At 43.1% G+C, this 23,148-nt stretch overlaps 2 pseudogenes; one reads left to right on the top strand and one right to left on the bottom strand.

Annotated features, from left to right (window-relative positions):
• LOC139539343 (centrosomal protein of 290 kDa-like) overlaps nucleotides 1–1,857 on the bottom strand; it is a 38,546-nt pseudogene extending 36,689 nt beyond the window's left edge.
• A 1,453-nt stretch (nucleotides 1,858–3,310) lies between these two features.
• LOC139539342 (protein O-mannosyl-transferase TMTC3-like) overlaps nucleotides 3,311–23,148 on the top strand; it is a 71,651-nt pseudogene continuing 51,813 nt past the window's right edge.

Raw genomic sequence — 23,148 nt, 5'->3', positions numbered from 1 at the left:
TATAGGACTCGTTTAACTGTGGATATAGATACTTTTGTTGATTTTCTTCTCATTGCTCGTCTCTTTCTTCAACTGTTGGATGTCCTTCTCTCTGCGGTCCAGTTGAGCCTCCAGTGTGCGCATCTCGTCCCGCATGAAGCGCATGTCCTGCCCCCTGCCACTGCCTGACTTCTTAGCCATCTGGCCAGGAGACCAGGCAGACAACAAACTCTTAAGACTCCATCTGTTTACAACACTTATAAATCTACACACTTGAACTACCAGGATCCTAACACAATATTATGTCTCCATTTGCTTATGTGAAAGTGCTTAAGAAATCACAGACCGGGGCAAATTTGTTGTTCAGAAAACACAGAGAGATAAAACCACAACATACAGCAGCGTAGCAGAGAAGAATTAGCTGGCGCGCTCTAATCTCGTTAAGTACTATGAGTGACTTGACTATTGGCTGAGAGGTATACAAAGCCAGTTGAAGGAAACTGAGCAGCATGAGGTAAAATAACGAAAACTGCTACCCAGAACCGGCAGTTTCGATTGAATATGGACTCTAATGCTTCACCATTTCATTTAATGACCACATTCACACCAAGCCTTACCTCAAACTCTTGTTCCCACTTTAACTCCTTGGCCTTCCACTTATTTTCTGTAAGATACAAAAGAGATACTGTTAAAGTATCTACTGTGGGCAATTAATTTCTAACAATACACTTAACGCTTAATTAACAACAATGCTTCTGTGCCAACATTATCAATGAGTTCAAATGCCATGGTAACCTCCACTTTCTTCCACTACAGAAAAATATACACCCGACCCCTTTTGTACACTGTTTATTATCTGTGGTCAGCTACTCGCTGTTTATTATCTATGCTGCCACTCGATTTGATTTGAACACATGTATGTTGTAAATCCACACACAAGCAGGTCATGTACACTATGTGATGCAAATATAATCAAACCCTACTACATTACTTAAACCACACTGCTTATTCTTCAAAGCAACTATGTAATGTATTCTACTGATATTAACACTGGATCTAATAATATTAGGAATGTAATTCAGCACAGCGATGTGAATAGATCAAAGAGATGTAGTGAGCGCTGGATCTGAATGGGTAATAATAGAATGGGACACCTTCAGAAGGCCCCGAGCGACTCGCAAGAGCTGAACTATTTTCTCTGGGCTTCCATCTTTCAGCTCCCGCTCCCATTGTTTGACCTGCAGAGAAATAGGGCACCACAGCTGTTCAGTGAAACACACGGTGAATTTGACATCAGGCAGAAACACATCAACAGTAATGCTTGGTGCAAAATGAAGTAAAACCCTGTGACCAGCAGTGTCTAGAGATCCAGTAACAAGCACTGCTTGGTCTTTTATATATGTTCCTGTCTCACTGGTAGTAGCAGAGAACAAAATTGCTTACACGTTTGTTTAGTCTACAAGCCAGGTGCTTGAGCTTGGCCAGGGGAAATGGTAGGGGGGTGAAAATGAGGTGCGCAGAAGAGGATTAGTATGTTTATGCATTTTGCAGACACAGGCAGTATGTGCTTTGGCGGAAGGCAGGGTGGTCCTTTGTTTGTTTACAGACAAATCAGTAGCAGAACCACTCATTTCAATGGTCATACATCCATATCAACACGGAAAACTAGATTGGACTATTTGATTGATACAGTATCAGATTAGAAGAGGATTTGGGGTGCAGGTATGTGCATTTTGGAACAGTACTGTAACGTTACCTGTAGAAACATTTGGTTAATTATATCTGCATCTCCACTTTCCTGCATTTGTTCTAGGTCAGAATCAATTACCCTACTCCAGTCAAGACGAGGAGGCATCTTGACAATTGTGTAGTTACAGCTAGCTAACAGGAACTGGGGAGCAAATAGATGGACAGACACATATTGTAAGCTTGGGTAATGCTGTAAAGGGACAACATAGAGCTGTGGCTATTATCCTTGCAATATGCATTTTAGTTGTAACTAGCTAGTTAACTAGGTTAGCTGACTACTGCACCTAACAACATGTTTGGCTTGTTTGCTGCTGATAGCAACTTGCTTCCAGACTTGCTAAACATTGCATTCTACATGTATAGAAATTACTTATGCATACAACTGGGTTATTTTCATTTAAATCAATCTTCGTGTGAATCTTACCTTTTTTCATATACCTGCCACAACGTATTTGGCGAGCTTACTTGGTATTTTAGCTAACCATACCACAGATTGGTCAAATGTGTTCTCATTGTTCTAACAGCTGCTCCAGTTGCTAAGTTACCACTGACAACAATCGTAAATTGATTTGCGCAACATGCTACTATGGCTGATAAAGTCGTTTCACCGTCGCAAAAGGCCAGCCAGTCATTTAGCCAGCTAGATAGCTTAGAGAGATTTTCAACACAAAACTGTTCATGATTTATACCAAGCAAAGTGTGTTCTCCTCTTTTTGATAGTGTCAGTACATATGGGACAACACGTTACAGCCACCGCTGTTTCTGAAATCAGTGCCCCTTTTTAGCTTAAACTTTGCCCCGGAAGTTTGGGGTTTTATTGGCTTGCTAGCGTTCAAATTGGAATGTCAATCGCCGAATACGTTAACGTTTGTTTCTAAATGTTTCTTGTAACAATGTTATATGTTAGGACATGTTACTGTAAACTATTTTCATCAGCAGTGGATAAACTAGACCATGAATCGTGAACAATCAAGTGGAAATGCAAGAGGCGATTAGGTTATCTTCAACAACAGTTAACGTTAGCTAGCTAAGTTAACGTTCGTGTGTTTGTAAAAGGCATACTTCGGGATTTGATCTACTTCCCCAGAGTTGGGTGAACTCTTGGATACCATTTGTATGCATCTGTGTCAAGTAAGGACGTTATAGGCAGTGTCGCTAACACAATGTCTAGAAGTAAGAGTGTGGGTATTTGTTAGCTAGCAGATACCCATAGACTTCCAGTCATTGCGCGAACTTCCTTCTTACTGCACGCAGAGATTTACAAAAGGTATCCACAAGTTCATTTGACTCTGTGGAAGTAGATAAAGTAAAAAGCCTAATTGCAAAAATCCTGACGTAACCCCAATGCTGCCTAGCTGGATGACAATGTTTTTAAAGTTACCAGCTAGCGTGACTGCAACTACAGGATCTTGTTCTCGGTTGATATAGTTGCCTAGCTAGCTAACTACATTGTTGCCTTTCAAGTTTTAATACGACATCCTCAATGCAATTGTCATAGTTTTTTTGCTAATATAATATGTCTGCATTGTATGGGTATTGATCATAGACCTACTCAGTGTACCTGAAGGCATACATTGTTATGATGCCAGTCTTGTCACCTGACCTGGCAGCACCAAGCTGTGTCAGTGGCATCCTAGCAAATCTGGGCTGAGCACATTGTATTGTGTGAACCATGATATGATAATGAATAAAGATAACCTCTCTAGTCTAATTTCTTTCTTTTGACTGGACTGGTGTTGGGATGCTACTGGAACAGCTTATCCTGTGGCTTTGTGTTCGACGATGTCTCAGCCATTCTGGACAACAAGGACCTGCGGCCTGCCACCTCACTCTGCAACCTGTTCTTCAATGACTTCTGGGGCACACCCATGTCTGAGGTGATGAATCTATCATGAAATATCCTCGAGCTTGGGGAAGGAAGTGTTTGGTGCACAAGATTACACATGTCATGCACCACGTCTTACTTTGTTTATGCTCCCCTTTCAAAACATGCAGATGATCAAGTGAAAAGGGATTATTTGAATCTCAGCTGTGAATAGTTCAAAGGTATTTTACACTGAAAAACATGTAAAGTGTTGGTCCCATGTTTCATGAGCTGAAAAAGATCCCAGAAATGTTTCATATGCACAAAAAAAGCTTATTTCTTTAAAATATTGTGCACAAATGTGTTTACATCCCTGTTAGTTAGAATTTCTCCTTTGCCAAGATAATCCATCCACCTGAAAGGTGTGGCATATCAAGAAGCTGATTAAACAGCAGGATCATTACACAGGTGCACCTTGTACTAGGGACAAAAGGCCACTATAATGTGCCGTTTTGTCACATAACACAATGCCAAATATGTCTCAAATTTTGAGGGAGAGTACAATTGGCATGCTGATTGTTACTCAGTAAAATCAATAAAATTGTTGCATGTTGCGTTTATATTTTTGTTCAGTATATGTTCAATTAATCAATGGCTGTGGTGTATATTGGTGAACTTTGATTCTTGGCATAATGATAGTCAGAGGAGGTTGATTGCAAGTTCCAACAAAATCACCTATATTCACAACAGCACTATTCTCCCTTCCATATTTCTGTTTCTTACCACAGGAGAGGAGCCATAAGTCCTACCGGCCCCTGACCGTGCTCACGTTCCGGCTGAACTACCTCTTCAGTGAGCTGAGTTCTGAATCCTACCACCTGCTCAACGTGGAGCTTACATGCCGTGGTGTGTGTGCTCTTCCTGCGCATCTGTCGTCTTTTCCTGGATAAGACCTCCAGCCTGGTGGCGGCGGCCCTGCTTTTTGCTGTGCACCCCATCCACACAGAGGCCGTAAGTCTGCTCGTATTGTAGGCAAACACAGATCTAGGATCAGATAAAACACTGCTGTTCGCTGTGGCAGCGGCTGTGCACTCCATCCACATGGAGGCCCTAAGTCTGCTCATAGTGTAGGCACAGATCTAGGAACTAACAAGCTGAATTAACTACCCCTAAATCCTTACCCCATCCATGCTCCCGAGTGGCACAGTGGTCTAAGGCAGCTTTCTGACATGAAAATAGCTGCTTCTGTTTAAATCTGTGGATTCTGATTGGCTACAAGCACAGGAATAGCTTAAATATGCTTTGTTCTTACAAAGCACCCCCCCTCGCCTAATTATTTATTTAACTAGGCAAGTCACTTAAGAACAAATTCTTATTTACAATGACTGCCTACACCGGCCAAACCCGGACGATGCTGGGCCAATTGTACGCCGCCCTATGGGACTCCCAATCACGTCCGGTTGTGATACAGCCTGGATTCGAATCATGGTGTCTGTAGTGACTCCTCTAGCTCTGAGATTCAGTGCACTGCTGCACCATTTTTATTTTCCGTTTATTTAACTAGGCAAGTCAGTTAAGAACAAATTCTTATTTTCAATGACGGCCTAGTCATCAGGGCCGTGTAGGCAGTGGGTTAACTGCCTTGTTCAGGGGCAGAACGACAGATTTGTACCTTGTCAGCTCGGGGATTTGAACTTGCAACCTTTCGGTTACTAGCCCAACGCTCTAACCACTAGGCTACCATAGCGACAGGGGTTGGCTTTCATTTGAGGAATAGCTTGACTGTCAAATCCATGTATTTGTTTGTGGCCAGCGACTTTTATACAGAGAGCGCACCAAATTATCTGTGCCATTTGAGTATGAAAATGAGTCCTTCGACGGATAGGCGCGTATGATAAAAGCAATTGTACCAAACCAAATATATGAATCTGTTTAAAGCAATCTATTCAGTATCATCTTGATGACTATATATCACCAATCTGAGGTAAAAAGAATGTCTAAGCTAATTCCATTCAATTTATGTGGTTAAAATGGAAGCTTATAATGTAGTTACACATTTACATTTTTTTTTACATTTAAGTCATTTAGCAGACGCTCTTATCCAGAGCGACTTACAAATTGGTGCATTCACCTTATGATATCCAGTGGAACAACCACTTTACAATAGTGCATCTAACTCTTTTAAGGGGGGGGGGGGTTAGAAGGATTACTTTATCCTATCCTAGGTATTCCTTAAAGAGGTGGGGTTTCAGGTGTCTCCGGAAGGTGGTGATTGACTCCGCTGACCTGGCGTCGTGAGGGAGTTTGTTCCACCATTGGGGTGCCAGAGCAGCGAACAGTTTTGACTGGGCTGAGCGGGAACTGTACTTCCTCAGAGGTAGGGAGGCGAGCAGGCCAGAGGTGGATGAACGCAGTGCCCTTGTTTGGGTGTAGGGCCTGATCAGAGCCTGAAGGTACGGAGGTGCCGTTCCCCTCACAGCTCCGTAGGCAAGCACCATGGTCATGTAGCGGATGCGAGCTTCAACTGGAAGCCAGTGGAGAGAGCGGAGGAGCGGGGTGACGTGAGAGAACTTGGGAAAGTTGAACACCAGACGGGCTGCGGCGTTCTGGATGAGTTGTAGGGGTTTAATGGCACAGGCAGGGAGCCCAGCCAACAGCGAGTTGCAGTAATCCAGACGGGAGATGACAAGTGCCTGGATTAGGACCTGCGCCGCTTCCTGCATGAGGCAGGGTCGTACTCTGCGAATGTTGTAGAGCATGAACCTACAGGAACGGGTCACCGCCTTGATGTTAGTTGAGAACGACAGGGTGTTGTCCAGGATCACGCCAAACTAAAAAAAAAAAAAGTAGACAAACTGTCCACATTAGCGCAATGTACAATATTTTAATAAATTCAGCAAAAAAAGAAACGTCTCTTTTCAGGACACTATCTTTCAAAGATAAGTCGTAAAAATCCATTGTAAAGGGTTTAAACACTGTTTCCCATGCTTGTTCAATGAACCATAAACAATGAATGAACATGCACCTGTGGAATAGTCGTTAAGACACTAACAGCTTACAGACGGTAGGCAATTAAGGTCACAGTTATGAAAACTTAGGACACTAAAGAGGCCTTTCTACTGACTCTGAAAAACACCAAAGAAAAGATGCCCAGGGTCCCTGCTCATCTGCGTGAACGTGCCTTAGGCATGCTGCAAGGAGGCATGAGGACTGCAGATGTGGCCAGGGCAATCAATTGCAATATCTGTACTGTGAGATGCCTAAGACAGCGGTACAGGGAGACAGGATGGACAGCTGATTGTCCTCGCAGTGTCAGACCACGTGTAACAACACCTGCACAGGATCTGTACATCCGAACATCACACCTGCGGGACAGGTACAGGATGGCAACAACAACTGCCCGAGTTACACCAGGAACGCATAATCCCTCCATCAGTGCTCAGACTGTCTGCAATAAGCTGAGAGAGGCTGGACTGAGGGCTTATAGGCCTGTTGTAAGGCAGGTCCTCTCCAGACATCACCGGCAACAACGTCGCCTATGGGCACATACCCACCGTCGTTGGACCAGACAGGACTAGCAAAAAGTGCTCTTCACTGGCCAGTCGCGGTTTTGTCTCACCAGGGGTGATGGTCAGATTTGCGTTTATCGTCGAAGGAATGAGCGTTACACCAAGGACTACCCTGGAGCGGGATCGTTCTGAGCTTGTTGTCATTGCAGGCAATCTCAACGCTGTGCGTTACAGGGAAGACATCCTCCTCCCTCATGTGGTACCCTTCCTGCAGGCTCATCCTGACATGACCCTCCAGCATGACAATGCCACCTGCCATACTGCTCGTTCTGTGCGTGATTTCCTGCAAGACAGAAATGTCAGTGTTCTGCCATGGCCAGCGAAGAGTCCAGATCTCAATCCCGTTGAGCACGTCTGGGACCTGTTGGATTGAGGGTGAGGGCTAGGGCCATTCCCTCCAGAAATGGTGGAAGAGTGAGGTAACATCCTACAGCAAGAACTGGCAAATCTGGGAATTACTGGAAATATATGCAAATTGATATTAATACTATTTAAATGTATATGTTTTTTTGCATTGTATATATTTACCTTATCATAAGTAGACGTAATTGCAAATTATTAAATCCTTCCAATATATAAAAAACTATTTAATTATGAATTGAATTTTAATTAAATGAGTTGACTCTTCACATGGGATGATTTCACTGAACAACAAAATAAATGGAAAATTGAATGATCCCCAATGATCCATCGCATCTCTCAAAAATGTGTTTAACATACATCTGTAAAATGATTGTCTAGAAACTAAAGCTTTGGTTGTCTTCCTCTCAGGCTTCCATGTCTTCTCCCTGGACCTCCTCAATGTCCATCTCTTGAACATCAGACTCTGAGGCCTCATATTCACTGTCACTTTCCAACCTTGTTGAGAATGGCTTGTTGTCAGGCTCTAAAAGCCAAACATTTGCCCGGATGGCCACACATTTTTCAACCCTTGTATTGGTCAGCCTGTTGCGTGCTTTGGTGTGTGTGTTCCCAAACAAGGACCAGTTGTGCTCTGAGGCGGCTGATGTTGGTGGGATTTGGAGAGTGATGGAGGCAACAGGGGAAAGAGCCTCAGATTAACCAAGTCCCTTCCACCAGGTGGCTGATGAGATATGTTGGCACGACTGCCATATTGCATCTCTATCCCAAAGCCCTTGCATGGAAGTGTATTTCGCCACTGAAGTTGGCATGGCAGTACGGATTTCTTCTCTTACATCTGTAAGCAGAATCTGAACATCAGACAGGATGGCATTGTCTCCCCCAATCTGTGAAATGGTTACTGCTACAGGTTTCAGGAGTTTCAGGCTGCTTACCACTCTTTCCCAAAATACATCATCCAGGAGGATCCTCTTGAAGGGACTGTCTATATCGGCAGACTGTGATATGGCCATTTCTTGGAGAGACTCCTTCCCCTCCAGGTGTCTGTCAAACACGATGACAACACCACCCCAATGGGTGTTGCTGGGCAGCTTCAATGTGGTGCTCTTATTCTTCTCACTTTGCTTGGTAGAGATAGATTGCTGCTATAACTTGATGACCCTTCACATACCTAACCATTTCCTTGGCTCTCTTGTAGAGTGCATCCATTGTTTTCAGTGCCATGATGTCCTTGAGGAGCAGATTCAATGCATGAGCAGCACAGCCAATGGGTGTGATGTGAGGGTAGGACTCCTCCACTTTAGACCAAGCAGCCTTCATGTTCACAGTATTGTCTGTCACCAATGCAAATACCTTCTGTGGTCCAAGGTCATTGATGACTGCCTTCAGCTCATCTGCAATGTAGAGACCGGTGTGTCTGTTGTCCTTTGTGTCTGTGCTCTTGTAGAATACTGGTTGAGGGGTGGAGATGATGTAGTTAATTATTCCTTGACAACGAACATTCAACCACCCATCAGAGATGACTGCAATACAGTCTGCTTTCTCTATGATTTGCTTGACCTTCACTTGAACTCTGTTGAACTCTGATTCCAATAAATGAGTAGATAAAGCATGTCTGGTTGGAGGGGTGTATGCTGGGTGAATAACATTCTGAAATCTCTTCCAATACACATTGCCTGTGAGCATCAGAGGTGACAACGTTCCTCCATTGAGTCAAAAAAACTTCTGATTCCAGGAGGACCATGAGCTGTTGCTATCGATAAGGTGTCTGGTTCATCATTTTCACCTCGAATAGAAGTAGAGGGACGTTTGTCAGAGGTTGCTTGTTGTGAGCGCTGAGGGAACTTTATGCACTTGGCCAGATGATTCTGCATCTTTGTTGCATTCTTCACATATGATTTGGCACAGTATTTGCAAATGTACACAGCTTTTCCTTCTACATTAGCTGCAGTGAAGTGTCTCCACACATCAGATAGTGCCCGTGGCATTTTCCTGTAAACATTCGGAAAACATGAGTAAAAAAATGTATAATACAATTCCATGTACAGATAAATAGTTAAGCAGTTAGATTAAACCGGGCGCTCTAGACTAGCAATCCCATAGTGTCTGTGCAGCAGCTTGAACGTTCAACATTGCTGCTATAATAGTTATACAGACCTGCATGCATTGGTGACATGGAAAGAATGGAATTCAATACAAGTTGGACATTCAGTTGGTTAATGTCCCTTTCAATGCCTGAATTGTTTGGAAATTAACTAAATTGAACTAATCTCAGTCATTACTGTCTACCTCAACAACAACTTCTCTCATCTTGCCTTTGCTAACCCCCTTACCCCCAATTTGTACTTGTATTTCACCACATTCAACCGAGTTGCACCGGCAACCAGACAGGCCTTAGAAAAACGGAATGGAAGAATTGAAAACAAAAACAGAATAGTGAAACAAAGACAACATTCTGCCACTCTGGGAAAGGGAGTTGTAACGTTACACAGCTCTAGTGCTCCCTCACTCCCTCTCATCTTCCTCATGTCGTTCTCTCCTTCAGCTGAGTGCAGCCTCTCAATCGCTTGAAAGGACCGATTTCACAATTCACTAAGTAGCCCTTGGCCCGGCCAATGGCCTGCACGTTATCTTGGTCTGGAATCTCTCTCAACAGATCATTTGTTTTTCATTTGATACACTGAGCAATGAAGCTCCCCTTCCTGATAAACATGGACAAAGAGACCGTTGTGCATGCCTCTGTCTTTATTAGCATCTTAGAATGGCTTTCTTTCTGAATGTGTAGTTCAGAGTTTGTGTGCATCTGTGTCTGGTATCTGAACATATTCATAGTGAACATATTCAACTAGAACTTTGTTTGTGTGACATTGATAATCCTAAAGATGGAACTGAAAGATGCATGCTTTGAATAGTTTCATTGGATTCAATAGTTGCAAGTGGTTGAGAGATGATAATGCTGCATAACAGTGATGTCTTGTCAACATACAGTGGGGAGAACAAGTATTTGATACACTGCCGATTTTGCAGGTTTTCCTACTTACAAAGCATGTAGAGGTCTGTAATTTTTATCATAGGTACACTTCAACTGTGAGAGACGGAATCTAAAATCCAGAAAATCACATTTGTATGATTTTTAAGTAATTCATTTGCATTTTATTGCATGACATAAGTATTTGATCACCTACCAACCAGTAAGAATTCCGGCTCTCACAGACCTGTTCGTTTTTCTTTAAGAAGCCCTCCTGTTCTCCACTCATTACCTGTATTAACTGCACCTGTTTGAACTCGTTACCTGTATAAAAGACACCTGTCCACATACTCAATCAAACAGACTCCAACCTCTCCACAATGGCCAAGACCAGAGAGCTGTGTAAGGACATCAGGGTTAAAATTGTAGACCTGCACAAGGCTGGGATGGGCTACAGGACAATAGGCAAGCAGCTTGGTGAGAAGGCAACAACTGTTGGCGCAATTATTAGAAAATGGAAGAAGTTCAAGATGACGGTCAATCACCCTCGGTCTGGGGCTCCATGCAAGATCTCACCTCGTGGGGCATCAATGATCATGAGGAAGGTGAGGGATCAGCCCAGAACTACACGGCAGGACCTGGTCAATGACCTGAGGAGAGCTGGGACCACAGTCTCAAAGAAAACCATTAGTAACACACTACGCCGTCATGGATTCAAATCCTGCAGCGCACGCAAGGTCCCCCTGCTCAAGCCAGCGCATGTCCAGGCCCGTCTGAAGTTTGCCAATGACCATCTGGATGATCCAGGAGAAGGTCATGTGGTCTGATGAGACAAAAATAGAGCTTTTTGGTCTAAACTCCACTCGCCGTGTTTGGAGGAAGAAGAAGGATGAGTACAACCCCAAGAACACCATCCCAACCGTGAAGCATGGAGGTGGGAACATCATTCTTTGGGGATTCTTTTCTGCAAAGGGGACAGGACGACTGCACCGTATTGAGGGGAGGATGGATGGGGCCATGTATCGCGAGATCTTGGCCAACAACCTCCTTCCCTCAGTAAGAGCATTGAAGATGGGTCGTGGCTGGGTCTTCCAGCATAACAACGACCCGAAACACACAGCCAGGGCAACTAAGGAGTGGCTCCGTAAGAAGCATCTCAAAGTCCTGGAGTGGCCTAGCCAGTCTCCAGACCTCAACCCAATAGAACATCTTTGGAGGGAGCTGAAAGTCCGTATTGCCCAGCGACAGCCCCGAAACCTGAAGGATCTGGAGAAGGTCTGTATGGAGGAGTGGGCCAAAATCCCTGCTGCAGTGTGTGCAAACCTGGTCAAGAACTACAGGAAACGTATGATCTCTGTAATTGCAAACAAAGGTTTTGTACCAAATATTAGGTTCTGCTTTTCTGATGTATCAAATACTTATGTCATGCAATAAAATGCAAAGTAATTACTTAAAAATCATACAATATGATTTTCTGGATTTTTGTTTTAGATTCCGTCTCTCACAGTTGAAGTGTACCTATGATAAAAATTATAGACCTCTGCATGCTTTGTAAGTAGGAAAACCTGCAAAATCGGCAGTGTATCAAATACTTGTTCTCCCCACTGTATGTTGTTAAGAGGCTGACTGTCACTTGCCTGGCTACACAAACTCCTTGCTTTGGCCAAATGCTACAACACACCCACAGACGTTAGTTTATTCTCCGCAATGAATCTGGATCTGAGTACATGCCCTACGATTTCTAGATTGTAAATACGTTCTAGTCCGTCTGACTGGTCCCAGAAATCGATGGGTTGGGCCAGAGCCAAAACACACGGGTAAAGCGACATTTTGAAAATTCGTCATTGGCTTTGATTCTCAGATTGGTTAGAGATGATCCAATTGCTGATGACTTTGTTTTGTACAACACCCTCATTTTGACGTCACCACGAAACACTTCAGTAATTGCAGTCTCAGACTGAAGTACTGTATGTAGTGAACGATAGCGCATCGGAAGAATTAAGTTTGAGTCGTCAGGCGAGACTGTCACGGTCTAGTGTTTAGCAATTGTGTATCAGTCTCTGTGTTGTTCTTAGGACATCTATGCGGTCAGGTTAGGTGTGTCAACCTCACCTGGGTCATCTTCAGTAAGGTTCTTATTCTTACTGGTCAAGTTCAGTTAATACCTCATTGTGTTTCAAAACAATTTCTCCCTACTGAACATGACACAGATTTGCTCTCCTCTTGGTTCAGGATTTACCAGCCCCAGCTGCGTTTGTGAAAACAGGACATGTGCAGTTCCATGTACTTCCATAAGGTGGCAATCATCCTTCATATATTTCTATAAGTGGCCCCTGGCCGGCAGGAGCCAGTGTGAGTTACCTCTGTTGTCTGCCTCCATGATTTAGTTCTAGGCTAGGTGGCGGGCATACTTTTCAGTTACGGACTTGTTGTTTTCAGTTGGGTGCATATTGTAGGTTTAGGTTAGCCTTTGTCATGGAGAATCAGGTTTCAGCCAATTTCAAGCATGCCTGGGAGACATGTTGAGAAGTGTGAACTCCAGAGAGACTGAGCAGGAAGTGTTTTAAAGGATGATTGATTGACGAGGGAACATCTTTGTGCCAGAAACGTTAACTTTGACCGTTTACTTTCAACTTTGTGCCTATGACAGGTAATGGCTGTCATGGGGAAAGTGGAACTCTTCGATTCATTTTATGAAAGAAGAACTTATTTGTGCAAGAAATGTTGACTTTAAAAAATATATATTTTTGGTTCCTCTGGCAGGTGACTGGTGTTGTAGGAAGAGGGGAGCTCCTGTCCTCCATCTTCCTCCTGGCAGTGTTCCTGGCCTACACCAGATCTAAAGGAGCCGACCACTCCATCGGTGAGTCTACTTGTAGCCCTCCACCAATATTGTCCCCCTGTTTGTTGTGTGCACACACGGGTTTGAGCATTCTGAGTGTCCGGTCAGCTCAATCAATTCACTGGAAAGAGAAGCTTGTTAAAGGCTGCGGGCGGTCATGTTGAGAAGTAGATAATGGCATTGTGCTGAGGAAAATGACAGTAGATGCCTGATTTGAAGGAAAGTCAGAAGGTAGATAATGACTCAGGGGTTTGATTTCTGAACGGTGATGGTTATCACGAGAGAGGGATGAATGGGGAAGTGACTGACTGGTTTTCCCCCTTCTGATTTCAAGGAAATGAACATGTAACAACTCATTGTCACTATCTTATCTTACTAGTTACAGTTTTACCAAATTTTTACCAGCATGTCACATGTGCAACCAGAGAAAAAAAAATCCTAGACCACCTTTACTCCACACACAGAGATGCATACAAAGCTCCCCCCACCCTACCTTTTAGCAAATCTGACCATAATTATATTTTCCTGATTCCTGCTTACAAGCAAAAACGAAATCAGGAAGTACCAGTGACTCGCTCAATACGGAAGTGGTCAGATGACGGATGCTATACTACAGGACTGTTTTGCTAGCACAGACTGGAATATGTTCCGGGATTCATCCAATGGCTTTGAGGAGTACACCACCTCAGTCATCGGCTTCATCAGTAAGTGCATGAACGACGTCATCCCCACAGTGACTGTACGTACATATCCCAAAAAGAAGCCATGGATTACAGACAACATCCGCATCGAGCTAAAGGCTAGAGCTGCCGCTTTCAAGGAGCGGGAGACTAATCCAGATGCTTACAAGACATCCCGCTTTGCCCTCAGATGAACCATCAAACAAGCAAAGCGTCAATACAGGATTAAGATTGAATCCTACTACACCGGCTCTGACGCTTGTCGGATGTGGCAGGGCCTGAAAACTATTACAGATTACAAATGGAAACCCAGACGCGAGCTGCCTAGTGACGCTAGCCTACCAGACTACCTAAATGCCTTTTTATGCTCGCTTCGAGGCTTGCAACACTGAAGCATGCATGAGAACACCAGCTGTTCTGGATGACTGTATAATAACGCTCTCGGTAGCCGATATGAACAAAACCTTCAACCTTGACCTTCACTTAGCATTGACGAAGTCAGAATGGGCATGCTTACTCCACTGTTGTGACAGAATCAGTGGTGTTAGAATTAGGAATTAGAATAAGAATACTACACTGAACAAAAATGTAAACGCAACATGTAAAGTGTTTGTCCCATGTTTCATGAGCTGAAAAAAAAGATCCCAGAAATGTTCCATACGCACAAAATGTTCCATATGCTTGAAGCTTATCTCAAATTTTGTGCACATTTGTTTACATCCCTGCCAGTTTTGTTGAGCAGGCGTTTCAGTGCCATGACAGGGGGGTATCACGTCTGCTGCAGGCGCAGTTGATGAGCTTATTTCTCAAGTAATTTGTTCGAATGGAGCTAGCTAGTGTGTTCATGTTTCCAAGTTTCAAATATGTTCTCAAATGCCATTGAATTGGCAGCAGCGGTATGACGAGCATGCACTAACTACGATTTCCTCAGTACGAAATCCTCGATGGCCCACCGTGCTGTCAGACTCAGCATGCTCATGGGGAGATATCGCTGGTCCAAATGTCAGTCGTTAAGCTAATAACAGTGACGCTATTACTGTGTAACTCCGGTAGGGGTTCTGAAAAATAGTTTTAAAAATAAATATAAAAGTGTGCTGGTGCTCGACCAGTCGGCGAAAGCCAACATCACCCACAACAGAGAACGGTTGATTGTCAAGGGCAATGAATTCCATTATCTTGGCGTTAATGGATTTCGCCTTTGAGTTGTCTCGCCGCAATGTCCTTACTCTTTCAAATGACTGCTCGATTTGTTGACTGCTCGGTCCACACAGCAGACATTGTGGGCAGTTAGGAATGCTGTGTTGCACGTGTAGCGCAACATTTTACGTGGTGTCATTACGTCATCTACCTACGTTATATACAAAGATGTTCTCATCTATCTGTGTTGTTATATAGGTATGCACGTCAGCTTTGACATTGGTTTTGCACATCGGCGTTAAACTAGACATCGGGCCGATACCGATGTTGGCATTTTTAGCTAATATCGGCTGATTCCGGTATGTTCACCTATATCTCACCATGGTGATTTAGCCTCAGTAGGGCCAGTTTTAGAGAGGTTAATATAGTTGTTAGTTTATACAGCCTTTAACCAAATATACAATTCAATATTGTACCAGTAACTGCCAAAATAATGGAAACTCTTAAGTAAAGGAGGGATACAAAGTATTTTGAAAGCAAGTGCTTCCACGCAGGTGTGGTTCCAACGTTAATTAAGCAATTAACATCCCATCGTGCTTAGGGTCATGTATAAAAATGCTGGGCAGCCCATTATCTTGGCTACCATGGCTATGCCCCCATAGGATGACAATGCCCCCATCCACGGGGCACGAGTGGTCACTGAATGGTTTGATGAGCATGAAAACAATGTAAACCATATGCCATGGCCGTCTCAGACACCAGATCTCAACCCATTTGAACACTTATGGGAGATTCTGAAGCGGTGCCTGAGACTGCATTTTCCACCACCATCAGCAAAACACCAAGTGATGGAATTTATTGTGGAAGACTGGTGTTGCATCCCTCCAATAGAGTTCCAGAGACTTGTAGAATCAATGCCAAGGTGCATTGAAGCTGTTCTGGCTTGTAGTGGCCCAATGCCCTATTAAGACACTTTATGTTGGCAGTTATGTGTATGTTGTTATTCTTATACCAGACAAACTATTTCTTAGGCTTTACCTTCCATCAAGCTCTCATTGCGTCTGTTGTGTCCCTTGGCTCTTCAAACAGAACATACACTTCTGCAATTATTTGCATTTATTATGTCAAACAGTCAATCTGTCAAGTGAATTTGCATGCAAGGAACGAAAACGTAAGTAATTACCAGTGTTTTCCACAAGTACATAGCCAGCCAAATAGAAGAAGTAGCTGTTCGGGGGGGCCTTTGCCAAATGAGCTCTGCTTTGGTGGCTTCTGGTACATTCTACTGCCTTGATTACATCTGAAATACACAGCAAAATTATTGAATACTTTATCGAGTTTACCTCCCAGATTAGAAACATTTGTAGTGGTATTGTGACATGACTTTACAATTTTAATTACTGAAAAGGTATGAATTCAGTGTATTGTTAGTAGTTTTGGATATTGTCTAGGTCTTTATGATCAGGACTATTAGGGGAAGTAATACAACATTAAACACTTTTTAAGATTTAACCGGTCTTCTCTTGATTTAAAGTCTTACAGTTTTACTGCACGATATGAATTGCCATAATAATGTTTGTCCTTCAAATAATGTGTTTTATTAAAACCGATAGGCTTTAGGCTACTTTGGGAAAAAAAGCATAGACTACTTTGTAATTAACATTTAACTGAGAAGGTATTTGGGAAAGCCTTGCCTTCTACCAGAAGAATGTTTTCATTAGCAACATTGCTAACGGCTACACATGGTGTTAGACCCACGCGCGCACACACACAGACGGACATTCTTGTTGTTTCCTCAGAAAGTAGCAGGAAATACGAATCACTGATGCATTTTGTTCGTGTCTTATGACAAACTTGGGCAAATTTAGTAATATTTGATAACACTTTACTTGACACGCATTGTTCATAAAACGTTACAGCTGAAATAACCTGTCATAATATAGTCACAACACTGTCATGACCCATATATTTACACCTATTTGACATATGTGTTATTTTATGGCTGGTTATGACACCTACATAAGTGTCAACCCACAATTATTCAAATAATTTTTTTCCCTGACGAAGTTTCCTTTCGTTTGAAAGTGTGTTTCTTAAATCCTTCTTGTTGTTGTAATGAATCCTTTACAGTCATGTTTTTTTCATCATATTTTAAATAACTTGTAGAAAATATGCTTTATGACACTGTCATGAAGCGTTATGGGCATCCTGTGTCACTTGGACTACGAAAATACACTTTATGACACTGTCAAGAAGCATTATGACCATCATAGTTATATAAGACCGATAGTCGGTGAGGAAGTCGGTCGGTTATTTATTTTGTGCATGACATAAGTAATTTTTCCAACAATTGTTTACAGATGGCACACCGCCTAGGAAGGATACGCGTTCTGTCGCCTAGAGATGAACGTACTTTGGTGCGAAAAGTGCAAATCAATCCCAGAACAACAGCAAAGGACCTTGTGAAGATGCTGCCGGAAACAGGTACAAAAGTATCTATATCCACAGTAAAACGAGTCCTATATCGACATAACCTGAAAGGCCGCTCAGCAAGGAAGAAGCCACTGCTCCAAAACCGCCATAAAAAAAGCCAGACTACGGTTTGCAACTGCACATGTGTCACATTCCTGACCTTATTTCCTTTGTTTAGTCTTGTTTAGTTGGTCAGGACGTGAGCTGGGTGGGCATTCTATGTTATGTGTTTCTATGTTGGGTTGTCAACTAGCCTGATATGGTTCTCAATCAGGGGCAGGTGTTTTACGTTTCCTCTGAGAACCATATTAAGGTAGGCTGTTCTCACTGTTTGTTGGTGGGTGATTGTTGCCGTGTCTGTGTTTGTGCGCCACACGGTACTGTTTTCGTTCGTTCGTTTGTTCACGTCGTTTATTTGTTTTGTATTTTGTCAAGTGTGTTTTTCGTCTTCGTTGCTTTATTAAAAGATATGTATTCAACCAACGCTGGGTTTTGGTCCAATCCATGCTCATCCTCAGACGAGGAGGAGGACGAGCGTTACAACATCGGGACAAAGATCATACTTTTTGGAGAAATGTCCTCTGGTCTGATGAAACAAAAATAAAACTGTTTGACCTTAATGACCATCGTTATGTTTGGAGGAAAAATGGGGTCGCTTGCAAGCCGAAGAACACCATCCCAACCGTGAAGCACGGGGGTGGCAGCATCATGTTGTGGGGATGCTTTGCTGCAGGAGGGACTGGTGCACCTCACAAAATAGATGGCATCATGAAGAAGTAAAATGATGTGTATATATTTTAGCAACATCTCAAGACATCAGTCAGGAAGTTAAAGCTTGGTCGCAAATGGGTCTTCCAAATGGACAATGACCCCAAGCATACTTCCAAAGTTGTGGCAAAATGGCTTAAGGACAACAAAGTCAAGGTATTAGAGTGGCCATCACAAAGCCCTGACCTCAATCCCATAGAAAATTTGTGGGCAGAACTGAAAAAGCGTGTGCAAGCAAGGAGGCCTTCAAACCTGACTCAGTTACACCAGCTCTGTCAGGAGGAATGGGCCAAAATTCACCCAACTTATTGTGGGAAGCTTGTGGAAGGCTGCCTGAAACGTTTGACCGAAGTTAAACCATTTTTAAGGCAATGCTACCAAATACTAATTGAGTGTGTGTAAACTTCTGAACCACTGGGAATGTGACGATTGAAATAAAAGCTGAAATAAATCATTCTCTACTATTATTCTGACATTTCACATTCTTAAAATAAGGTGGTGATCCTAACTGACCTAAGACCGGGAATTTTTTGGAGGATTAAATGTCAGGAATTGTGAAACTGAGTTTGTATGTATTTGGCTGAGGTGTATGTAAACTTCTGACTTCAACTGTTTCATTTAGTACCTTCACTTCGAAGTGCTTTTTCCACTGTGAATCTTGTCACTGTTACGTAACCAGGTGAACCATCTCAACCATTCTTCCCCATTACAAGCACCATCTAATACTTACTATTTTGATGGGATTTGATGGGGATTAATTCCAGGGGCCTTTAGATGAACACAATGTGGCTAATTTCACTATAAATTCCACTAAATCCAACTGACCGATTTTTAGAATGGTTTCCAAGGCTCTTTAGTTTTGTTCTTGAGTGGATGTTCTGGCAACATAAAGGACAGAAAGCCCTGCATACTGTGTACTGGGTCTTTCTGTTCGTGGGTACTCATTAACCCAGCACCTAAGTTTTATTAGGATATGATTGGGCATCTGACTATGACCTCTGGCAACAACCCATTCTCTATGTTACTCCTATTTTGACTTTCTCTCTTGTGTGGACGCTCATTGCTGTGACCATGGTTTTGGTGGCTGCAGCTACATTATGCAAGGAGCAGGGAATCACAGTCATTGGCATCTGCTGTGTCCATGAGGTGTTTGTTGCACAAGGGGTAAGACACCGCGGGCCAGCACCGGTAACCTCACTCCACACTGCAACATGCTGTTAATCCAACCATCACACTGCACGGTCACGCCCTCACTCAAAACCCCAGTAATAGATTTGAGTTATGAGACTATTTTGTTTTTGTTGAACTGGCTAGCTCCCATTTTTACCACAAAAGAGGTACTTGAGATGGAATGATGGTGAGCAGCTGTTTTGTCGGCTGTCCTTCCCCTAGATCAAAAATAGACAAATTAGTTACATGACACAAATCATCAGAGAGCCAAAGCCAGAGGCCTATAAAGTGTCCTAAATATAAAAGATTCTTGATTCATCTGGGTATACAGTGCATTCGGAAAGTATTCAGACCCATGACTTTTACCACATTTTGTTACGTTACAGCCTTATTCTGAAATTGATTCAATTAATGTTTTTCCTCATCAATCTACACACAATTGATTGATACAGCAAAACAGGTTTTTCGATTTTTTTTGTATTACTAATGTATAAAAAAACAAAACAGATAACTTCTTTACATAATTATTCTGACCCTTTGCTATGAGACTCAAAATTGACCTCAGGTGCATCCTGTTTCGACAACTTGATTGGAGTCCACCTATTGTAAATTCAATTGATTGGACATGATTTGGAAAGGCACACTCCTGTCTATATAAGGTCCCACAGTTGACAGTGCATACCTCCGAGACAGGGTTGTGTCGAGGCACAGATCTGGGGAAGGGTCCCAAAAAATGTCTGAAACATTGAAGGTCCCTTAGAACACAGTGGCCTCCATCATTCTTAAATAGAAGGAGTTTGGAACCACCAAGACTCTTCCTAGAGCTGGCTGCCCGGCCAAACTGAGCAATTTGGGGAGAAGGGCCTTGGTCAGGGAGGTAACCAAGAACCCGATGGTCACTGACAGAGCTCCAGAGTTCCTCTGTAGAGATGGGTGAACCTTCCAGAAGGACAACCATCTCTGCAGCACTCCACCAATCAGGCCTTTGTGGTAGAGTGGCCAGACGGAAGCTACTCCTCAGTAAAAGGCATATGACAGCCTGCTTGGAGTTTGGGAAAAGGCACCTGAAGGACTCTGATCATGAGAAACAAGATTCTCTGGTCTGATGATTCCAGGATTGAAATATTTGGCCTGAATGCCAAGCGTCACGTGTGGAGGAAACCTGGCACCATCCCTACAGTGAAGCATGGTGGTGGCAGCATCATGCTGAACGGAGCAAAGTATAGAGAGATCCATGATGAAAACCTGCTCCAGACTTGGGTGAAGGTTCACCTTCCAACAGGACAATGACCCTAAGCACACAGCCAAGAAAATGCAAGAGTGGCTTCGGGACAAGTCTCTGAATGTCCTTGAGTGGTCCAGCCAGAGCCCGGACTAGAACCCGATCTAACAACTCTGGAGAGACCTGAAAATGGCTGTGCAGCGACGCTCCCCACCCAATCTGACAGAGCTTGAGAGGATCTGCAGAGAATAATGTGAGAATTTCCTAAATACAGGTGTGCCAAGCTTGTAGCGCCATACCCAAGAAGATTTGAGGCTGTAATTGCTGTCAAAGGTGCTTCAACAAAGTCTGATTACTTATGTAAATGTGATATTTCAGTTTTTCTTTTTGCTAAAATTTCTAAAATCCTGTTTTTGCTTTGTCGTAATGGGGTGTTGTGTGTTGATCGATAGGAACAAAAACTATCTAATCCATTTTAGAATAAGGCTGTAACGTATCAAAATGTGGAAAAAATCAAGGGGTCTGAATACTTTCCTAATGCACAGTTATTTATTAGTGTTTCTCAACCGGAGGTTGACTAGACTGGAATGAAAAAGCTAAAGTACACAAAACTGGCCTCACCCCATCATGATTCCCATTTTACAGATCAGTCAGTTAATTATTTCTCTCTCTCTTTCTCTCGTCTCTCCCCCCTCCCCCTCGTTTTTCTCAGTTCACACTACCCATGCTGCTGGACACCCTCCAGGTGCTGAGGGGTAAAGATGGTTTCCCCTATGCCGCCCTGCAGACACTCCTCAAGCTCGTAATCCTCATCATCAGCACCTTGCTGCTGGTCATCATCAGGGTACAGGTCATCCAATCACAGCTTCCCGTCTTTACCAGGTGGGTGGAGCCGTGGATGTGTTTCCGTGGCAAGATAAAATCATTTTTTCTATTGAAGCCATGACCCGGGAAATCTAGATTCTCTGTTCTGCTCATGGTAGCCCTGCCACTTGGAACAGTAAATTGTCTGTTACCCAATCAATGAACATTGTTCGACCTTAAAAGTGTAGGCCTAGATACAGTGAGAAACAGATCTTGTTTACATGATCGATTGAGAAACCAAATACATATTGGACCTGCATTTTCAAGGCAGCAAAATGTTTTCTTTGGGGTTTGAAGGGCTGTTGTTGCAGTTCCCGTGATAGCATGGAGCAGAAATACAGGCTCTTCGGATCACGGCTTCAAAGTGGTGAAACCAACAGCCACAAATCAAGTGGAAATGGAACACGAACAATGGCATAATTCACACATGGCATAAACTCATTTATATCAGATCTATTATCCATCATTTGATTGCGCAATTTTGTCTTAAAAACAAAATAAATTGCATTGCAGTGTGAACATAATTTCACCGGCATATTTAGTATAGTAATTACATCAGACCTAACAGGTTTGAGCTGTGCTTTGTGGTGGTGGAAAACATTCCTATGTCATGGCGCCAAAACATTGTTCTCCACATCTGGGAAAGTTACCAGAACCCCATTCCAGAACACCATGACCATAGAACAGGCCTGGCCTGGTTTTCACTTTTCCCAAATGGTTACAAGCGGTTACAACTGTCCAGTGTATTTTAAAAGGATACTGAGTACGAAGTGTTAACCAGCCAGCTTTGGAGTAGTTAGGTGTATTTCCCTGTATTTGAGAGGAGCAAGCTACTGTACCTGGAAACTCCAAGCAATTGCACTAACAATAACCTGATGACAATTATCTTCAAACTTCAAATGCAGAGACATAAATTGTATCCTTGCAGTATTTAATGTTAATATGCGTGGGGATTGGACCTTATCCTATGTCAGTGGTCGACTGTACATGAAACATGTTACAAAGAGGTTACCGTCCAGTGTACATTAAACCATGTATGGGGTTGGGGTCCTATCCTATGTAATTGGTCATCTATGCAGTGAAATATGTCTTGTATTTCACAGCTTGAGAGGTTCGACGTGTGGGCAGTCACTGTGGCCCTGTGGAGAGAGAAGCGGAGCGGTTGTTAAAGGTATTGGGAAATAGAACCCGCATTGATGGATATGTTGCAGACATATTTTGGAAATACAGGACTAGAAACTAAATCCATGATCAGATTCTATAATTCCCCAATAGAATGTGAAATATTGTTTTGGGTTCCAGGTGTTAACCTAAACAAGGTCAGGGAGTCAGAAGACTTTTTCTCCCCAATTTCCCCAATTTCGTGGTATCCAATTGTTAGTAGTTAATATCTTGTCTCATCGCTACAACTCCCGTACGGGCTCGGGAGAGACGAAGGTCGAAAGCCATGCGTCCTCCGAAACACAACCCAACCAAACCGCACTGCTTCTTAGCACAGCGCGCATCCGGATGCCAGCCACACCAATGTGTCGGAGGAAACACCGACACCGACACACCTGGCGAC

Source organism: Salvelinus alpinus, chromosome 15 (assembly GCF_045679555.1).
Source record: "Salvelinus alpinus chromosome 15, SLU_Salpinus.1, whole genome shotgun sequence".
In the NCBI taxonomy this organism is placed as follows: domain Eukaryota; kingdom Metazoa; phylum Chordata; class Actinopteri; order Salmoniformes; family Salmonidae; genus Salvelinus; species Salvelinus alpinus.
Note: the sequence above shows the minus strand (reverse complement) of the source record. Positions and strands in the feature narration are given on the sequence as shown.